This window comes from Malaclemys terrapin, chromosome 2 (genome assembly GCF_027887155.1).
Source record: "Malaclemys terrapin pileata isolate rMalTer1 chromosome 2, rMalTer1.hap1, whole genome shotgun sequence".
Taxonomy (NCBI): domain Eukaryota; kingdom Metazoa; phylum Chordata; order Testudines; family Emydidae; genus Malaclemys; species Malaclemys terrapin.
The window spans coordinates 276,424,868-276,444,841 of NC_071506.1; the positions used below are offsets into that span (position 1 = coordinate 276,424,868).

At 43.6% G+C, this 19,974-nt stretch overlaps 1 long non-coding RNA gene across 1 annotated transcript in view; it reads right to left on the reverse strand.

Moving 5' to 3' along the window:
• Positions 1-701: 701 nt before the first annotated feature.
• The window catches only part of LOC128830819 (uncharacterized), a 48,966-nt gene continuing 29,693 nt past the window's right edge, over positions 702-19,974 (reverse strand). The window contains exon 4 of the long non-coding RNA XR_008443694.1: positions 702-778. This is a non-coding gene — a long non-coding RNA (uncharacterized LOC128830819). The remainder of the gene's footprint in view (positions 779-19,974) is intronic.

Here is a 19,974-nt window from a genome sequence, read left to right on the forward strand (position 1 = left end):
CCTGCCTCTCGATTCTAACCAGTACTACCTCTGATCTCCGACCTCAGCCTGACTCTGACCCTGACCCTTGTTTATGGATCCTGGCCTTGTGATTCCTCCAACTCTGGCCCCGTCCTTGGTGAGCAGAACTCAGCCTGGCTGCAACCACTAGGCAAGACCACCTACGCCCTGGTCCCTTACAGTTCTGGACAGTTACTTTCATAAGAATGCCATGGAATCTTGCAGGGGCCAGTTGATCTTCACTTGTCACATTCTCTGTTCATGTTGTTATTGAAAAAAAGGAATGCAGTCCACATTTTAACTGAATACCAACTTTTGTCCCAAGATACAATGTTTACATCAAGTATTTTTGATACAAAAAATCTGTGCTGTGCTATCACATGCCAGTGATCTAAGTAAAACAAAAAGTAATAATCCTATTCAACCCAAGCTAGATACCAAATGAAGACACAATTTTCTGCTCCATTTACTGACACTTCACAGGTAATTGTTTGCAAATGGGTGAAAAAGAAGGGAAACAAACATTTATTCATGCTTTTTTTTTTTACATGGAAAAATGCAAATGCTCTTTTTCAGCAGCTTTCAGAAAGCACATACCACAAACACTCACTTATCTCGTGGACTGAATTTAGTACGATTCTAGGAAAAGGAAAACAATAGATTGCTTCAAAAACGTCAACAACCAGATTGACAGAAGCTCAGGAGAATAGGAGTCACATGAAGGTTCTTCTTTGAGCAACAAGGACATCAAGGGCTTGCTTTCCACGACATGACGACTCTGAAGGATCAGAAAACAAAGGAAACTTTGCTGAGTTCCTTGAATCTTTATCAGAGACAGATGCAAGTCTATGCTCAAAAATGTAGCATTGGTACAGTCCTTACTTATCTCATGAATATCAGAATGATCTGATTTGGGCTTTTGCTAAATGGATAGGAAAAAAACACCATTTTTTTGCTGTTTTAGTTCATGACACTGAAGACATTTCTAAGGAGCAGCTTGCTGTTAAAGCAAGACCTATTGTACTTACCACATGCAAAAACTTGATGCTGATTCCTTGGCAAACTTCACCTATGACAAAGTATGCAGCATGAGACTCAATTGGCAGTTTTGTGTGGGATTCTATGATGGTGCAAGTATCATGAGTGGGTGGGTAAAAAAAGGCACCTCATGTGGCGTACAAAAAAAAGGCACCTCACTGCCATGCCCACAAGCTAAGCCTCGTTCTTCTTTGAGTAATGGTCCCTATGTGTATTCCACACGTGGGTGTGCATGCACACCATGAGCCTCAATCCAGAAGTTTTCTCCATGCAGTGTCCATTGACCCACACATGTGCAATATGTCTCCTCATGCTCCCAACTGAAGGTATAAGGGGCAGTGCAGGTCGACATCACTCCAGTTCCCTCTTTCTGCCGCATGGCCTTAGTCAGAACCTCTATTCCTCCTTCGCTCTTATCCAGATAAGAGAGTTGCCTTTCTCTATTATACCCCCCCCACACACACACACACATTGATTCTTCAGCAGGAAACTGACACCCTGTGCTGCAAGGGTGTGATAGAGGGTGTCGTGCCACAATACCATGGGAGAGGATTCTATTCACCATATTTCTCATCCTGAAAAAAGGCAGCGGGCAGAGACCCATCCTGGACTGTGGTCATCTAAATACATTAATCAGGAAGCTGAAATTCCACATGCTCACACTGGCATCAATAATCTCCTCCCTCCAGGAGAGAGCATGGTTTCCATCTCTCAACATGAAAGACACATACTTCCATATAGACATACATCCATCACACAGGAAATTCCTTCATTTCAAGGTGGGACATCAGTTTTGCTTCCTTCCCTTCGGTGTAGTGACTGCACCACAGGGCTTTATGAAGGTATTTACATTCATGGCGGCTCAGATGAGACACCAGGGTCACACAGTTACTCCCTTATCTGGATGATCGGCTCCTAATGGGACAATTGCGACAACAAGTTGTCACCACGATCCAATCTCTTCAAAGACTCTTGGCCTCCCTAGGAATCTGCATGAACGAAGACAGGTCCATTTTGTCACCTACGCAGACGATAAATTTGATGGGGTGAGACTGGACTCGGTCATTGCATGGGTCTTCCTCCCGGCAGACTGCTTTGTCACAGTGAGCACCCTAATGGCCCCACAACTGCTGCAAAACTGGCACAACAGTCCATTGATGCCTCTTTCTCCTGGGGCACATGGCAGCCTGTACCTAGGAAAGTGAGTCAGGACAGAGCCACCGTCATTCACATATCACCCTACCGGCCCTGACCATTCTGGTTCACAGACCTCCTGAATCTCTCCACATGTCCACCAATCAGGCTCTGGTTATCCTCAGATCTTCTCACGCAGGATCAGGGCAGGCTTGAATATCCCAACCTGGACACCCTTCACCTCACAGCCTGGTGTTTGGTTGGGCATCTGACATAGACCATGCATATTCTGCACCAGTCCAGCAGATCCTCAACCAGAACAGAAAAGAATCCACCAGAACATGCTATCGGACATACCCCAGACACGGTGTCCATTCCGATCATCCTAGATTACCTCCCTGCCCTGAAAACATTGGGCTTTGTTCTTATCTCTATCTGTCTGCTCCTGGTGGCACTTAGTGCCTTCCTTCCCCCAGTAGATGGACGCTCCATCTCAACCAGTCCATCCACTTACCTGCTTTCTGCCCAATGCTGCATGCCTCCCCCACAGACAAGAGACTACACTCCCTCAACGTCAGGCAGGCCCTGGTGTTCTACCTACAAGAACTAAAACCTTTCAAAAGTCTACAAGACTCTTCGTAGCCATGATGGAGAGATCAAGGGGCCAAGCCATATCCTCACAGTGGATATCAGACTGCATACTGAATGCTACAAAATATCAAATCTCCCCCATCCTGGGGGTGTTACAGCTCACTCTACATGGGCACCAGCCACTTCCTCAGCTTTGTTAGCTGACATTCTGTGGCAAGACATCTGCAAAACCGCAACATGGCATTCTGTACTCATGTTTACTACACATTATGTCCTGCATCACATGGCAGCCCTGGACACAGTGTGGGATCAGCTGTATTTTACAAACAGCGCTATCATCAGCCTACTCATACCCACTGCCACACTGATCACTCCTCGCAAATCACCCACGTGTGGAATACACATAGGGACCATCGCTCGAAAAAGAGGAGGTTACGTACTGTAACTGAAGGTTCTTCAAAATGTGTGGTCCCTATCTGTATTCCACTACCCACCTCCTTCCCCTCTTCTTTGGACTTGACCACACTGTAGTAAGAGGAAGAACTGGAGTGGCATCAACCCACACTGCCCCTTATGCCGTCGGTCGGGGGCATGAGGAGACATACCACATATGTGCGGGCCAATAAACACTGCTTGGAGAAAACCTCCAGACTCAGGCACATGGCACGCATGCATACCCACATGTGGAATACAAATAGGAACCACACATCTTGAAGAACCTCCAGTTACAATTAGTAACCACCTCTTTTAGTTGACACTATGTCAGGTACATCCACAGAATTCAGAATTTCAGTATTTTTACCACTGTACAAGCTTTGTATAACTTCATGGCCAAAAGCAATGCCAAGCACTAGTTATTTGTTCAAACTCACAAATGGCTCCAGCAGAAAGCTATTCAGCTAGAGTAAATTACAATGGCCAGGTGGCTTTATTGGTACCAAGCAGCAAATAAAATAAAACGGTGCTATGAGGCAATTCTTATTGGACTAGAAGCATTCATTACAGATCATTTGGAAATTTTGGCCAGGGCAAATGGATTGAAAGCTAAGCCGTAGTCTGCTTTATTCTTACTGTAGGTGCTTATCTTGGAAAAAATACCCGACATGACTAATGCATTATCAGAGCAACTTCAAGAAAGTGGACTTCTTTTTGCTAAATGCTACACATGTGCTCAAAGGAATGTGAAAAGAACTAGAACAAGCAAGATCTGATATTGAGTGGAAAAAAATAATGGAAAATTCATAAGAGTTTGCTGTTGGTATTGGTAATGAATTGGATTTTGGGACATTTGAATCAGCTAAATGCCATGCACGAATTCAGAAGGTTTCAAAGTTTCTTGTTGACTATCTGTTGAACAGAACTTCTGGAAAAAGGAATATCAATGAGGTGAGTCTCAATTATAGATTTTGAAGGACATATTTAGCTATTCTTGACCATTTCATTTCTGAGTTTGACGTGCTTTTAATGGACAATCAACAGTTGTTGGAATCTATGGAGGCATTTGATGAGGATTCCTCGAACTACATGGATTTTAAGAAATTGGAAGATTTTTCGCAATTTTACGATTCACACATCAATGAAGTACTTTTGAGATTGCAAGTCTCTGCAGCAAAATCATTCGTGGCACCAGCTGAGAAGGAGAAAAAGAGTAGATATATTTTTTATCTCTACAGCAAACTATACTGCCAGTTGCATATTTAGAAGTGTTGAAACAGCTGCAGATTGTCTTCACATTGCCAGTCACTACAGCTTTAAAATGAGCATTTTTTCTCTATACTGAAAAGTCAAAACGTACATCTGATCAATGTGTGGAGATGAGAGGCTGAGCCATTTGATGCTTATGGATGTATGATAATCAATGGTAAAATCATTCACTCTTCACTCAGTGGATGGTTTTGCTGTACTGTGTGATCATCGCTATCCTCCATTTGATTGAACTATATATTGTATGTAAGCTAGCTATTTTCAATTACAATGTAGAAATAAATCAAAAATTGTCCATGAAGTTGGTTTTTATTGTCTATTTAAGTTCACCTCTGAAAAATTTGCCCACCCAGAAATATACAAGTTGGTGCCACTGCTTCCCAGGGCCTTTGCACCCAGATGATTCTATAAAAACATTGGTGCATAGTGAAGTTTCTCTTGGTTTAACAATTTTTAGATAATATTGATCAGAACAACATATGGAGCTACGGACAGAGAGAGCTCTGAAACAATTCTGCACTGCATGATTTTTGTAAATTTATACTGGCATAAATGTATTGAATTTTTTAAACAACCTTAAGGTTTTTTAGAACCTTTAAGATCCAGTAGCCAATATAACCCCTCCCCCACTCCCCCCCCCAAGGATGAGCCATATGCACAGGGACTGCCATATTTATAGGTACCATTTGTCAGGGAACCTGGGACATTCAGCACTTAAAGCACAAGATTTTTTTTACTCATTAAGCTATGCGTAAGCAGATGCCTTAATTAAGAAAGGTGACGTCTACATGCTGGAGTTAAAATGGGAGGATATATTTCCCTCCCTCCATATCTGATGAAAGCATACGAAGTTATTCAAACATCATAGAATCATAGAATCATAGAATATCAGGGTTGGAAGGGACCTCAAGAGGTCATCTAGTCCAACCCCCTGCTCAAAGCAGGACCAATTCCCAACTAAATCATCCCAGCCAGGGCTTTGTCAAGCCGGGCCTTAAAAACCTCCAAGGAAGGACATGTATTCTGAGTTTGATCTTCTAAATCACTACATTTACACGGCCCTGGGACCTTTTCCTGATATAAGTAAATCTAGAAGTAAAAGGGAATTGTAAAACTTTGACCCTATTTCTCAGCTTGTGGTAGCAGCACAATGTTCCTAAGATGAAACAAAAAGGCACCTGCAGTTGCTTGCTTTAAAAGGGTATAGACTCTTATGCAAAATATTGTAGACGGTACAACCATACAGAAGAAGGAGGCCCTAGTGATTTCAATACAATGTGGCTCCTTTGTAAAGGAGCTTGAATAAAACAGATGTTTCATGATACTGATACAGTTTCTTCCTGTATTCTTGCTTTCTGGGGTCCCTTTCTCTTATTCTATTTGCGTGTGTGTGTGTGTGAGAGAGAGAGAGAGAGATTGATTACATTTTTGATATAATTATGCTGTAATGCCTCTCCTACTTTCTGTGATTCACCGTTTTTAATTCTCTCATTTCTGAAATGAATAACATTTTTATGTCTTCAAAACAGTAAAATGTAAACATTAGCACCAATGAAATGCACCATGGAAATCAATTCATTCCCTCCCAAGACTGCTTCCACAAAGCCACTGATGCTAACCAATTATCAATTCATGTCATCCCTCAGCCCTACATTAAATAACTATGAAATGGTTAAAAAAGGAACCCCAGTAAGGTTTCTTCTATAGATTTCCCAGTAAGGCTAAAAGATAAGACTGAGCATCTTAGAGCACAGACTGTTCTGATATTTCCCATATACAATGCCAAGCAGACTGGCAGTGCTCAAACAATATGGTGCATCTTAAATGGAACACACTGAATTGGAACTCAAAGCTCCAAACTCAAGTTTCAGCAGCCAGGGGATTTGCAAATATGTTAACAAACAATCTAATCACCACAATAGCAACAAAGCTGGTTGCCATGGCAGTAAATGCTCACAGGTACTTGCATGCCTGAACAACCTTTGCAGCAAACAAAGGATGTTTATTAAAAGAGGAGCAATGTGTTTGGATGAACGTAGTTATGGAAAATACACTGTGGTGAAGTGAGGCCAGCTGATATAAATAAAACACCTTGGACAATGAAGTGCATCTTCATGGCTTTTGTGCTCTCTCTGTCTCTGCCTTGTATATTATACGGAAATAGTATTGATCAGCATAGATCTCAGCCCACATTAGGACAATTGTCCAAGTATGAGCATACAAATTGGAAAGGACAGAAAATAATTTTTAAAAGGGTTAACAACAACTGAAAGTGTTGCAGGAAGAATGAACACAATCAAAATTCTGAAAAGCAGGATGCACTCTCCAACCTGATCCCTGGCATATTTAAATTGTATCACTCGTTGTTATCTGCTCGAATGCTAGATAACTCAAGCACTCTTCAATTTCCAAATACTTTAGAAATGCTGGGGGCTAGATTATGGTCCCCTTGCTCAGGTTGTGTAGTACCTTACTCTGGGAATACTCCCAAAGATTTCAATCTGGTCCTAAGAAATTAGCCCTCACAAAAATTTAAAATACACTGTTCATAAGAACATGGCAGATTTAAGCAGGCAGTATGAAATTAGATTTCAAACTGAATGCTACCACCCATGACAACCATAAAATCCTATACAGCCTTCCTAAACCACAACATACAAAATAAATACAATCTTAGGCCTGGATATGCAAAGGGACTCAAGCACTACAAAGCCTAAGTAAATGCCTTGGAAAAATAATGGAATCCTCAGACCTGAAGTACAGGAAAAGAGCCTCTGTGCCCTGGGACAGACATAGACTGAACCCTCCCTCCCACTGCAGAATAGGACCACACCTCTCCATGATGGCCAGACACAGGAGGGTTAAGTGGGGACTAACAGGTCCACGTGGAGGAATTTGCAGCCAGAAATCCTGGGGCGCCACAGAAAGCAGTCCTTTGAATCAACATTTCTGGGTATTTCCAACTCCCCTGCCTTTTCCCCTCTGGGACACTGCACGATCCAAGGCCTAGGAAGGCTGCTAGTCGCTGTTTGCTATGTAATAATGCAATAAGATGGGACCTTACATCAGAGTTAGCTTGCTGGGAGTGCCACAACTACAGAGGTACCTATGTGCGAGTGTGATCCACAGGCCCAAAGAGGGGGCTGGAATTAGGCACCTACTCAGTAGCGCTGACCTGAGCAGAGATTGCTTGCTAGATTGGCATCAGTTTTCTAGGATGAGGGTGTTAAATGGCAATGCCTAACTCTACCTTATTACATTTTCACTGGACTGTTCTACTTCATCTCAGTCCAGCTAATTTAAATCAGTGCTGCAAACTACTGGCCAAAACAACTTCCATCATGCACTGAAATACTGGCCTCACTAGAAAGAGTTTTGGAAATGAAGATATTTTTGTGCCAAGTAACCGATTCAAACCAGAAGAATGAATAAGTCTGGTTTGTAAGCACTTTCTGGTATGTTTTATTTCCAGTATTACAAACGAGTTCTCTCTTTACACATGATATTATATTACAAGTGCTGTTGAATGGCTTGTTGCCAATTTGTCCAGTTAGTCAAGTGCTGTTTAGCTGACTTTCCACGAAGCATTTTTGCACAAACAGGACTGACAAATCATTTTCTCTCAAAGACAAATGGTCTAATCCTGCATTTCTTGGACATCCAAAACTCCCCGCCAATTTATGTAGGATCTGGGGTTATGAAAGGCATGAAGGATAGAGCCAAAAAGCTTGTTAATTCAAACACTATATATGTAGTTGATCTCATTCACTTACATGCTCGTTCAGCATGATCTATTTTGCATTTATAATCATGGAGGAAGTACAGTTGGCAGACTCAGTTTGAAGTACAAAGTCCTTAACACAACGTCTAATCCACTAATTATTGGGTTGCTTCAAACTGGGGCTTCATCCATCTGTCTTGTCCTTTACTGGAATTGTTTCTTTTAATTAAGACTTCAGTTTAATGAAGGGTTCAGCTTTCTCAAACAGAAGCAGTAAGATCATTTGGAAAGTATTATAGAGTATGTGACGTTGCACTCTATACGATTTTATGAAAGTATGCTGATGAGTGTGAATATAATGGAACTAAAATATGCTTCATGCAAAAGGTCTCTTGTAAGGTGTCATTACAAAGCTTATAATCTACTGAGTGTGGTCATCCTATTTGTATAAATGTATCACTCTTCTATCTGAAACTAAAATATGAAATATAACTCTGAGGGCCTATTGTGATTATGCAAAATGTGGGCCATTAATGGTGGTTTGGAATCTTGATGGCTCCCATTAACCAGGACAATTGACTGTAGATGGCTCTGTTTTAATTGTAAGTCTTCCTGTATACATGTGTGCTGGCAAGTGGGTAATGAAGTCTTACAGTGACATGTGACCATGTCACCTGCGCTGGAATCCATCTTTAACCTGGTGCTTTTCCACTGAGAAAGAGGGGTGGGATCCCAGAGATGGACAAAGATATATAAGTGGGTGGAACAAAACAAAGGGGGCTGCAGTTATGAGAAATCTCCTAGCTACCACCTGAGCTGGAACAAGGGCTGTACCAGGGGAAAGGATTGTGCCCAGACTAGGAAGGTGTCCAGTCTGTGAAAGAAACTTAATGAAACATCGCTGAGGGTGAGATTTTATCTGTATTCAGTTTTATTACTGTATTAGGTTTAGACTTGTGTGTTTTATTTTATTTTACTTGGTAATTCACTTGGTTTCATCTGTGACTACTTGGAACCACTTAAATCCTACTTTCTGTATTTAATAAAATCACTTTTTACTTATTAATTAACCCAGAGTATGTATTAATACGGGGGGGGGGGGAGCAAACAGCTGTGCATATCTCTCGATCAGTGTTATAGAGGGCGAACAATTTATGAGTTTAACCTGTATAAGCTTTATACAGGGTAAAACGGATTTATTTGGGGTTTGAACCCCAATGGGAGTTGGGCATCTGAGTGTTAAAGACAGGAACACTTCTTAAACTGCTTTCAATTAAGCCTACAGCTGTTAGGGGATGTGGTTCAGACCTGGGTCTGGGTTTGCAGCAGGCTAGCGGGTCTGGCTCAAACCAGGCAGGGCACTAAGTCCCAACCTGCCAGGGCAGGAAAGCAGGGGCAGGAGTAGTCTTGGCACATCAGTTGGCAGTTCCCAAGGGGGTTTCTGTGATCCACCCCATCACAGAGTATACCAATGAAAGCTCACTAAAAGTACCATTCCACCACTGAGTTTTGCAATTAAAGCAAGTCCCATGGATGTAGGCAGACATGCAATTTTTAATTGCAATGTGGCAATGTTTCATATGGCAATTAACAGGTGCTTTGTTCTTCATCAGGCTATTGATTAACAACCCGCTGGATATCTTGAAGTGTGCCTGCTCTGATAGGATCAATGTGTGTATGTAAAGGTATATAGGGGGAGGGATAGCTCAGTGGTTTGAGCATTGGCCTGCTAAACCCAGGGTTGTGAGTTCAATCCTTGAGGGGGCCACTTAGGGATCTGGGGTAAAATCAGTATTTGGTCCTGCTAGTGAAGGCAGGGGGCTGGACTCGACTCAATGACCTTTCAAGGTCCCTTCCAGTTCTAGGAGATAGGATATCTCCATTAATTTAAATGTGTACTGGGGGAGATTATGATGATATTGCATAGATGTGTCAAGGCAGGGTATATAGTTCAGATGCTTAGTTGTAACCTTGGTGAAAATAAGGCCCAGATACACAAATGGTCTTAGGTGTTCAAGTCCCAGATTTAGCACACGCCCCCCCCCCCCTTCCCCCCCCCCGTGATACACACCAAAAAACCCACAGTCAGCTACCATCTTACCATATCTAGTGAGTTTAGGTGCCTCAGTTTCTGCCACTGGGCATGCGTACAAGGCGAGGGGTGATCCACACCCAGAAGACAGGTGCCTACATAAGAATGGCCATACTGGGTCAGACCAAAGGTCCATCTGGCCCAGTATCCTGTCTTCTGACAGTGGCCAGTGCCAGGTGCCTCAGAGGGAATGAACAGAACAGGGAATCATCAAGTGATCCATTCCCAGCTTCCGGCCTAATTCATGTCTAAGCACCAGAGTGATCTGCAATCCTAGCACTCCCCCATGTATCCCATCTGCACAGCTCAATCTGGTAGGTGTGCTTAGAGCATACCCCACACCTGCCACCCACCAACCCCCTGCAGCACAGGAAGGGGGCAGGGGGCAGGGCACCGATAGGTACAGGGCTGCACAGCCCATGCCTAAAAGGAACATAGGGGTCTGTCACAGGGTCCACTCACCAGAAGGGGCACCTCCTCCTCGCCGCTCTGGAGATTAGCTCCTTCCAGGCCTAGGGCCCCCTTCTGCTGCCCGCTACATGCCCTACTTCCACTCTCTCTCTCAGTCTCTGCAACTCCGGGTGCTCCCTCTTCAGGACTTGGCCTTCTGGCCTGGTCACAATACATGTTTCCCCCTTCCAGGGTATCAAAGTCTCCTCACTAGCAATCTCAGGCAGTCTTCCCATTCACTGCCCCATGGTGCCATTCCCTCAGTGGCTGGCAGGGAACCCAGGCCCAGCTCAGGCACCCGCTAGTCAGCAGCCAAGGTCTGTTCCCTCCTGGACCTTACTGCCTTTTCCCTACCTTCTGGCTCTCCAGCCCCGCTTGGGGTTTGCCAGCCTCACAACTCTCTCTGCCCAGGGAGTAACTGTAGGCTACTTGCCCCTGTAGCCCCAGACACACCTCCCTTGCCTTGTCCCATGGAGTGACTGTACCCTACTTCTCTCTGCTTCAGCTTCCTGCCTTTATAATCTCAGCCCAGCTCCTTCCCCCTCAGCTAGGCTTCCTCATTAGTCAGTCAGGGGATTACTTAGCCACTGGATTCCCCTCAACTGTGGCCTGTCTGATAAATTGGCTCCCTTTTTAGCCTACATTAACCCTTTCAGGGAAAGTGTGGGGTGAACACCCCATCACAGGGCCACAGGAAAGTGTAGGTAAGTGTGAACAAGAAAGACCATAGTTGCTGGATCTAGGGGTGCTGCTGCACCCCCTGGTTTGAATTGGTTTCCATCATACACAGTGTTTATAGTTTGAGTCAATGGCTCTCAGCACCCCACTATACAATTTGTTCCAGCACCCGTGAAGGAGACAGGCCTTTTCAGGGTGACAGACTAGGTAGAGGTACATATAGGTGGCAGGGTAGTTGGTCAGGGACAAGGAATGGGTTAGTGGAGCAGTAGGCTAGCTAGTGGGGCTCCTAGAGGGGTCCAAATATCAGGTCAGGAAACAGCTGGGGTAGCCAGATAGGATGGGGAAGAGGAACTACTGGTAGGCAGAGCAGGGAGGGCATCCTGGGGAGGAAGAAAGGGGTGGGGGATTGCCAGAGGCAGAGAACTATAACCATACCCATAAGGAGACTCTGTTGGTGACAGAGCCTTTGGCATCCTAAAGATGTGGTGAAGGTGTCCCCACCCATCCGGTAGAACACTCAGTATAGATTGAGGAAGGTGTGTAAAATATTCCTCACTTGCTGCATTCCGCATAATCTCTGAGCAGCTACACACAGAAGAAAGGGAGGAAGGGGAGGAGTGAGAAGAAAAGGCAGTGGTGGAGAATGCTGAGGATGATTGACACAGGTGTCCCCCACCGGCATATGGTCCCATGCGAGTGTCTGTTGTCGCCAGAGGATAGCGCATCAGGGATTGACTTTGGCAAGTACTGTTCCAGAGTACTGGTTTTCAAACTGTAGGGCATGCCACCTTGAGGGGCATAATGTGGTTATCGGGTGAGGTGTGCGGGCCTGTCTGGTGACGCTTTTTTTCTTGTTTCTTCAAAATATCAGAAATAAAATTAGAATCTCCCTTCAGAAAGATCCCGTTGTAGCCATTCCATGTGGGGTTTTCCCCTCAAATCCAGAGAATACCAGTGCATTGTAACAAAGCTTCACTGACCAATGTGTTCATGTTACAATAGTGCCCACACACTGTATAAAAAACGTGAGTGTGACATTTCATTCCTATGTCCTTTCCATTTGGTAGAGACCAGATGCTTTGGTGTTTGATAACTGTGAATGAATGGTGCATTTTTTGAAGAGTAAAGTGGAGGATACTGATCATGGGGAAGGAGCAAGTAGAGAAGAGCAAAAGAACAACAGGAAATATGATCCTTCCTACTTGGACTTGAGATTCACATTTACTGGTTCTGACAGAAATCAGGTTCTAACTGGTGAAAACTGATTCTAACAGTGAAATCTTTGGTGAGCTTAAACACAAAAAGGAAGTTTACAAGAAGTGGAAACTTGGACAGATGACTAGGGAGGAGTATCAAAATATTGCTAGAGTATGCAGGGGTGTAACCAGGAAGGCCAAAACACAACTGGAGTTGCAGCTAGCAAGGGATGTGAAGGGTAACAAGAAGGGTTTCTACAGGTATGTTAGCAACAACAAAAAGGTCAGGGAAAGTGTGGGACCCTTACTGAATGTGGGATGCAACCTAGTGACAGATGATGTGAAAAAGTTGAAGTACTCAATGCTTTTTTTTTGCCTCGGTCTTCACAGACAAGATCAGCTCCCACACTGCTGTCCTGGGCAACACAGTATGGGAAGGAGGTGAGCAGCCCTCAGTGGTGAAAGAACAGGTTAAGGACTATTTAGAAAAGCTGGACATGCACAAGTCCATGAGTCCAGAACTAATGCATCTGAGGGTGCTGAGGGAGTTGGCTGATGTGACTGCAGAGCCTTTGGCCATTATCTTTGAAAACCCGTGACGATCGGGGGAGGTCCTGGATGATTGGAAAAAGGCAAATATAGTGCCCATCTTTAAAAAAGGGAAGAAGGAGAATCTGGGGAACTACAGACTGGTTAGCCTCACCTCAGTCCCTGGAAAAATTATGGAGCAGATCCTCAATGAAACCATTTTGAAGCACTTGAAGGAGAGGAAGGTGATCAGGAACAGTCAACATGGATTCACCAAGGGCAAGTCATGCCTGACCAACCTGATTGCCTTCTATGATGAGATAACTGACTCTGTGGATATGGGGAAAGCAGTGGATGTGATATATCTTGACTTTAGCAAAGCTTTTGATAGTCTCCCACAGCATTCTTGCCAGCAAGTTAAAGAAGTATGGCTTGGATGAATGTACTGTAAGGTGGATAGAAAACTGGCTAGATTGTCAGGCTCAATGGGTAGTGATCAACGGCTCCATGTCTAGCTGGCAGCGGGTATCAAGTGGAGTGCCCCAGGGGTCGGTCCTGGGCCGGTTTTGTTCAACATCTTCATTAATGATCTGGACAAAAATAATTGACTACCCTGATAGATACTAGCTTGTCAAACTTCACAATGTATCTTGTTACATTTACATGTTACCTGATCTTATTGGGTACGGCAAGCCTCAAAAAGAATGATGCTAGAAAGTATCTTTGTAAAGAATACTTTTGTTTCTCTTATTTGCATTAATCAACTATTACAACATTAAATTTCTATTTTTATGTTAACTGACAATTTTAATAGATAGATTAATAAAGTTCCCACTGGGTTCCTGTAGGAGATCTTGAAATTCAAATCCAAAAATTATTGCAAATTTCATACGCCTAACATGCACAAGATTACACAATTAAAGAGGAATATGTTTTTTTTTTAAATGAGTTCTCATGGAAAAGTACCAGACAGGACCACATTCACACCTGGTATAAGCCTGTGCAACTCCAAAAATTCAGTGGCAACCTGTGCATTGCTTTTAATTTGTCAAAATACAGAACTATGTAATTCATGTTCATCTCAAGTAAATATAATTAACTTCATGCTGTGATCTGCTATTAATTATGTAAGTAGGACCCAGAATCCATAAATTGGGAAATAAACTCTGCTAAATTAAATGCATCATTACTGTTGTCAGCCATGCAAAACATTACAATCACTTTGACATCAACACAGTGGAAAAGAAAGCTGGTGAAGGCTATTTGTGTTTAGATACATGAGTCATGTTTAACAGAGGAGAGTGAATGGTGAATGGCTAATTGGGGAAAGTTTACAGATGAAACAGCGACAGGTGGAACAAGGGATTAATTGACTAGCCTTGCACCACTTGGCACCTGGGTTTACGTATGTTTAAGCTCAGAAGCAAGAATACAGATGCGTTGCTTCAGACAGTTGGTGATGAGCTAGCATCATAGGTTCTATTGGAAGAAGAGACAAATAAGATGCTTATCCAAGTCCTTAATTCCACTAAGGGTACTTCATCTCTCCCCTCTGAACACAAGCCTAACTCTACGACATACCCATGGCCCCTTAGGTAAGGATCCTTCATTAGCTCGCTACCCTTTGACATAAGCCTTCAGTTCCCTTCCTCTGCTCCATAGCTCCCACAACTGTGGTCTACGTTAACATGAACGAGGTACCTTTTCCGGTGCACCAGCAGGGTCTACACGGTGCAGTTATACCAGCCCCCCCTATCGTGCTTGGCAATGACACCATGTCGACTACAGCTTCTTCCACCACTGGTGGCATGTAGGATTTGTGAGGCTACTAATTGGTGCAGTGAAAAGCCTGTTGTGTCCACATGTGTAGTTACACGTGTCAGTGAAAGGCTCTGGCAGGGGGGAGACAGTGGGAAAAAGATTCAACAGCTCCTCCCTGCCAGAGCCTTTCCCTGTGGAGCGGACAGGCTCCTGCATTGGGAAGCTGGTGGAGCCTTTCCCCCCTGTTGCAGTCGTTCCCCGCAGCAGGGAAAGGGTCCTCAGTGGGGAGTTGCTCAAACCTTTCCCCACTGCTTCCCCCCATCCAGAGCCTTTCCCCACTCAGCAGTCTTTTCCTGCAGGGAAATACTAAATGCTAAACACGGTAGTGTAGACAGGAATGCAAAGCTTGGGCAAGTAGGAAGTTTAGGTAATCACATACATACCCGCACCTTTCAGGCAGGTCTTTACTTGCCTAAGCCATGCCTCCCCAGATACACTGCTATTTATACTTCTGCTAGGGGGCTATGAATGAATGTATTCTACACACCGCTGAAAGAAGTGCGCACTGTAGATGTACCATACATTTCAAAGAAAATTGCTAGCAAGGCTAAGTTCTTTTTGTCATCCCTTTTTGCCATTCTATTTGTAGTTAATATATTAGTCCCAGTCATTTGTGTATTCTAAGTAAATCTAGACATACAATAATTCCCCCCCCCCAAAAAATCATTAAATATGGAATCATCTTCATCAAGAATAATGGTTTGGACATTATTAATGAAATTTGTTTTCAGATCCCAATTAGGCATGCTAAATTTGGCACGACTAGTAAACCTGGTAACAGTTTTTGCTGGACTTATAAATAATTCTAGATTTCAAAGCAGCTTTTATCGAGAGATGGAGCCGGACTTCCAAAAGCAGAAGATCTCAATATGAAATTACTAAGGGTATGTCTACACTGGCCACACTGTGAAATGGGCAGTGTAGTCACGCTTTATCGGCGCGGGAGAGCTCGCCCGGCGAGAAGAAAAGACCACCCTGAATGAGCGGTGGTAGCTTTATCGCTGGGAGCCCGGCTCCTGGCAATAAAACACTGTCTATACTGGTGCTTTTCAGCACTAAAACTTTTGTCGCTCAGGGATGTGTTTTTTCACCCTTCTGAATGACTAAAGTTTTAGTGCTGAAAGTGACATTGTAGACACAGCCGAAATTCAGCAGTAGGAGCTGCTTCCAGATCCAGCTGTTCAGTGTAGCACTGCTGCCAAGTATAGTTGCCGCATATGGCAGCTGTTGTCATATGTGGTAGTAATGCCAAATACTGAAGTACAGGTGTAGTTTCCTTAATGTTGTTAATTTTTTGACAGTTCATTATCCTTGACAATGGGGAAATATGCCAAATACACCACTACCCCGATATAACACGACCCGATATAACACGAATTCGGATATAATGTGGTAAAGCAGCGCTCCGGGGGGGAGGAGGGAGGCTGCGTGGTCCGGTGGATCAAAGCAAGTTCGATATAAAGTGGTTTCACCTATAACATAGTAAGATTTTTTGGCTCCTAAGGACAGCATTATATCGGGGTAGCGGTGTACAAGAGGTAGCATAGAGTTGAATGGGAAAAGATGAATTAAATGAGAGGATTCATGAAGCAAAGTCAAACTAATGAGGATTCAGCATGCTGTATTGCATGCAGAACAGACCTGTGACCCAAGCTAAATGACCTAAATATAACCCTTCTGCCGGGAGAAGTCAGCAGCAACAAGGACTGGGTTCAATATCCAGGGGTCCCTCTCAACAATAGAACACAGAACCAGCTCAAGTCCCCCAGGGAGGTGATCCATGCTGCAGCTGGCATTTCTTGCCCCCTTTGTGAAGACTTAGCCTGCCCAAGTCTTTTATACCCACCACCCTTGCTCTCTACTGTGACCTCTGCAAGTCGGTCTCTTGAGGTTCCACCCAGCTCTCAGTGGGGAAACCTCGCTGCTAATGCAGGCTGGGCCGTCTCTTCCACAGAAACACTGTCCAGCAGCAGGTCTAAGCCCTTTCAGCTGATTATCAGTGATTTCAGTTCTAGTGGTCATTTAACAAAAGACACTCAGTTGAATTGAATGAGCTCTATCTTTAAACAGGGGAGAGGGGCAGGTCAAATGGTGCCTATAACTGTGAGGCAGAGCAGCACACCTCCAGGCAGAAACATTGTCCCCACCCGCTCTCTCTTTCAATGGGATTTGGCATCTGAACCCTCTGCTTACTGAGTGAAGTTAAGTTTAGGGTGACCCACTCAGTCAAGACAGGCTAAATACAGTTCTGCTGCCCTTTACTTGTGCAATAAGGATAACAACATTTAATTACCCCTGCATTCAATACTAAAGTGCTTTGTAACCCAACGCCAGTCAAAATAGATCACTTTGGTAACACAGCTCTGTCGGCTGGATACCTAGGCAGAGTAGGTGTGGTCATGTAAATACAGTCTGTTCCTGAAGCCTTTCCCCCCCCAGCTCATTGGGAGAGCTCATTCAGACCTTACTTACATAAGAAAGCAATCTGTTAGTTCAAAGCACAAAAGACCTACGGTCCACACTACACCAGGGCCATCACAGCCAAGACTGGATGATTCAAAATTTGTAGTTGAGAAGGAAAGCAGCTGAACTAGTAATTTCTTCCCATATTCCATGTCATTCTTCTATTACGACAGTTGACCATATGGTTGATGTGTTGAAGACAAAAATGCCTGGAGAAATTACATCTGATATGCAGATACCCAAGTCTAAATGCACTAAACTCATCAAAAGTGTGATCGGTCCTTGTGTTGTTGATGAACTGTCTGAGGATACAGGAAATTCCAACTTTTCTTGTAGATGAATCTACTGATATTGCAGTTCCAAAGTGTGTGTGTGTGTGTACACATTCATTCCTTATAGAAGATCATCCCATCAAGTTTGGTTCCAGTCATCTCAATAATACCAGTGTCTCATCTCTATTCTTGACAGTCATTTGAAGCATATGAACATAAGCATTGAAAACTATACTTGAACTGGTGCAGTTGTTTGCTAATAATGTGTGGATCCAATCAGTCACTTCACCACACTGAAGGAAAAGTGTCCAAATCTGGTATTGTTCAAGTGTGTTTGTCACTCAATTCACCTCTGTGCTTGCAAAGCAACTGAAGAAATTCCCTCTTGTATTGACTTTTGGCGAGGAAAACATATTTTTGGTTTCAAAGTGAGCACAACTGGTCATGAAGCATTTCAACAAATATACACTGTTATCAGTGATGGCAAAATTCCTGCAGCATTTGTTCATCCTTCTCAGACAAGATGGCTATTTTGTTCTGAAGCCCCAGATAGCCAGAATCCTTGATTCTTAAACTGAGAACAAGATATATTTCCAGATGGCAAGTTCTCATAAGCATTGCTACATGGCTCAAACACTCAGTGACATGCATGGTGGCAAGAGGAACAGGTTGTGTCTTCTGTTTCTGAAGCCAGTCTTACACTGCTCTACAGCCAAAATGCTTCTGAAATAAATGGAGTCAAACTTTACTAATTCTGGGTCACTGAGAACGAAAATGATGCTTAAAATTGTTGATTGGCTCTAGTTTTCAAGATATGCTATTGGGTCAGTATATACGACCCTTGACTTGGGAATGGCGGAGGATAAGTGAGTTATAAAGGGAAGGGATCTCAATTTAAACCAGAAATGACTAAAATACATCTTTGACTGGATCTATGAATAAATCTATGACTGGGTTTGGACAGTACTTGCTTTTTAGGCAAAACAAGGAATGATGCAATCTGAAGCTGGTATTGCGTCATACATGATAGGAATTGCATCATGCAAAATGTCATGGATGATGCAATCATAACGAAGCTTACATCACTCTGCTGAACAAATTGCCCTATATCAGCTCTAGAAATCATACAGTGTCGTGCTCTCTTATTTGTCAGTGTTTGATTTTGCAAAGCGACACATTTCTGTTTAGCCAAAGTGAGCAGAGATGCCTCGTATTTGTGTGAACAGTGCAGGTAACTTCTGCTATGCTTGTGGTGAAGTGACTTTTGCACCACAAAAGCGCAGTATAACCACTATGGTTAAGAAAGCCTATAACCTTTATTTTGGCTGCAAAATTGGAGATCAGGACGAGAGGTGGGCCCCACACATATGCTGCAACACTTGTGCAACAAATCTTCGCCAGTGGTTGAACAGGAAAAGGAAATCAATGCCTTTTGCAGTGCCAATGATTTGGAGAGAGCCAACAGATCATACCAGCAATTGTTACTTCTTCATGGTGCCTCCAGTTGGGAAAGGTGTGTCAAAGAAGAAAAAGTATCAGAGGGTTAGCCGTGTTAGTCTGAATCTGTAAAAAGCAACAGAGGGTCCTGTGGCACCTTTAAGACTAACAGAAGTATTGGGTGCATAAGCTTTCGTGGGTAAGAACCTCACTTCTTCAGATGCAAGTCTTGCATCTGAAGAAGTGAGGTTCTTACCCACGAAAGCTTATGCTCCCAATACTTCTGTTAGTCTTAAAGGTGCCACAGGACCCTCTGTTGCTTTTTAAAGAAGAAAAAGTGGACTGTGCATTCTCCAAACATTCCATCAGCTATACGCCCAGTACCCCAGGGAGAAGGATTGCCGGTTCCTGATGCACCAGAATCATTCTCACTTGAGTCAGACGAGGAAGAGGATGAAACTTCTGGTCCTGAACCATCAATGTCACAGGACCCACATTTTCTCCCATCCTCCTCCTCTGAACCACACCTCATAACACAAGGTGAACTGAATGACCTTGTCAGGGATTTGGAACTACCCAAGAGTAAGGCAGAGCTGTTGGGCTCCGGACTACAGCAGTGGAATCTCCTGGCAGGTGATGTTAGGGTTTCCATGTTCCGTGACCGTCAAAAGGATCTTGTCCCATTCTTCTTCATGGAAGGGGATCTCGTAGCCTGCAACAACATCGATGGTGTGATGGCAGCCCTCAACATCGTTCACGATCCAGATGAGTAGAGACTGCTCATTGATTCATCGAAGATGAGTCTGAAAGCTGTTTTACTGCATAATGGCAATGTTTTGCCATCAA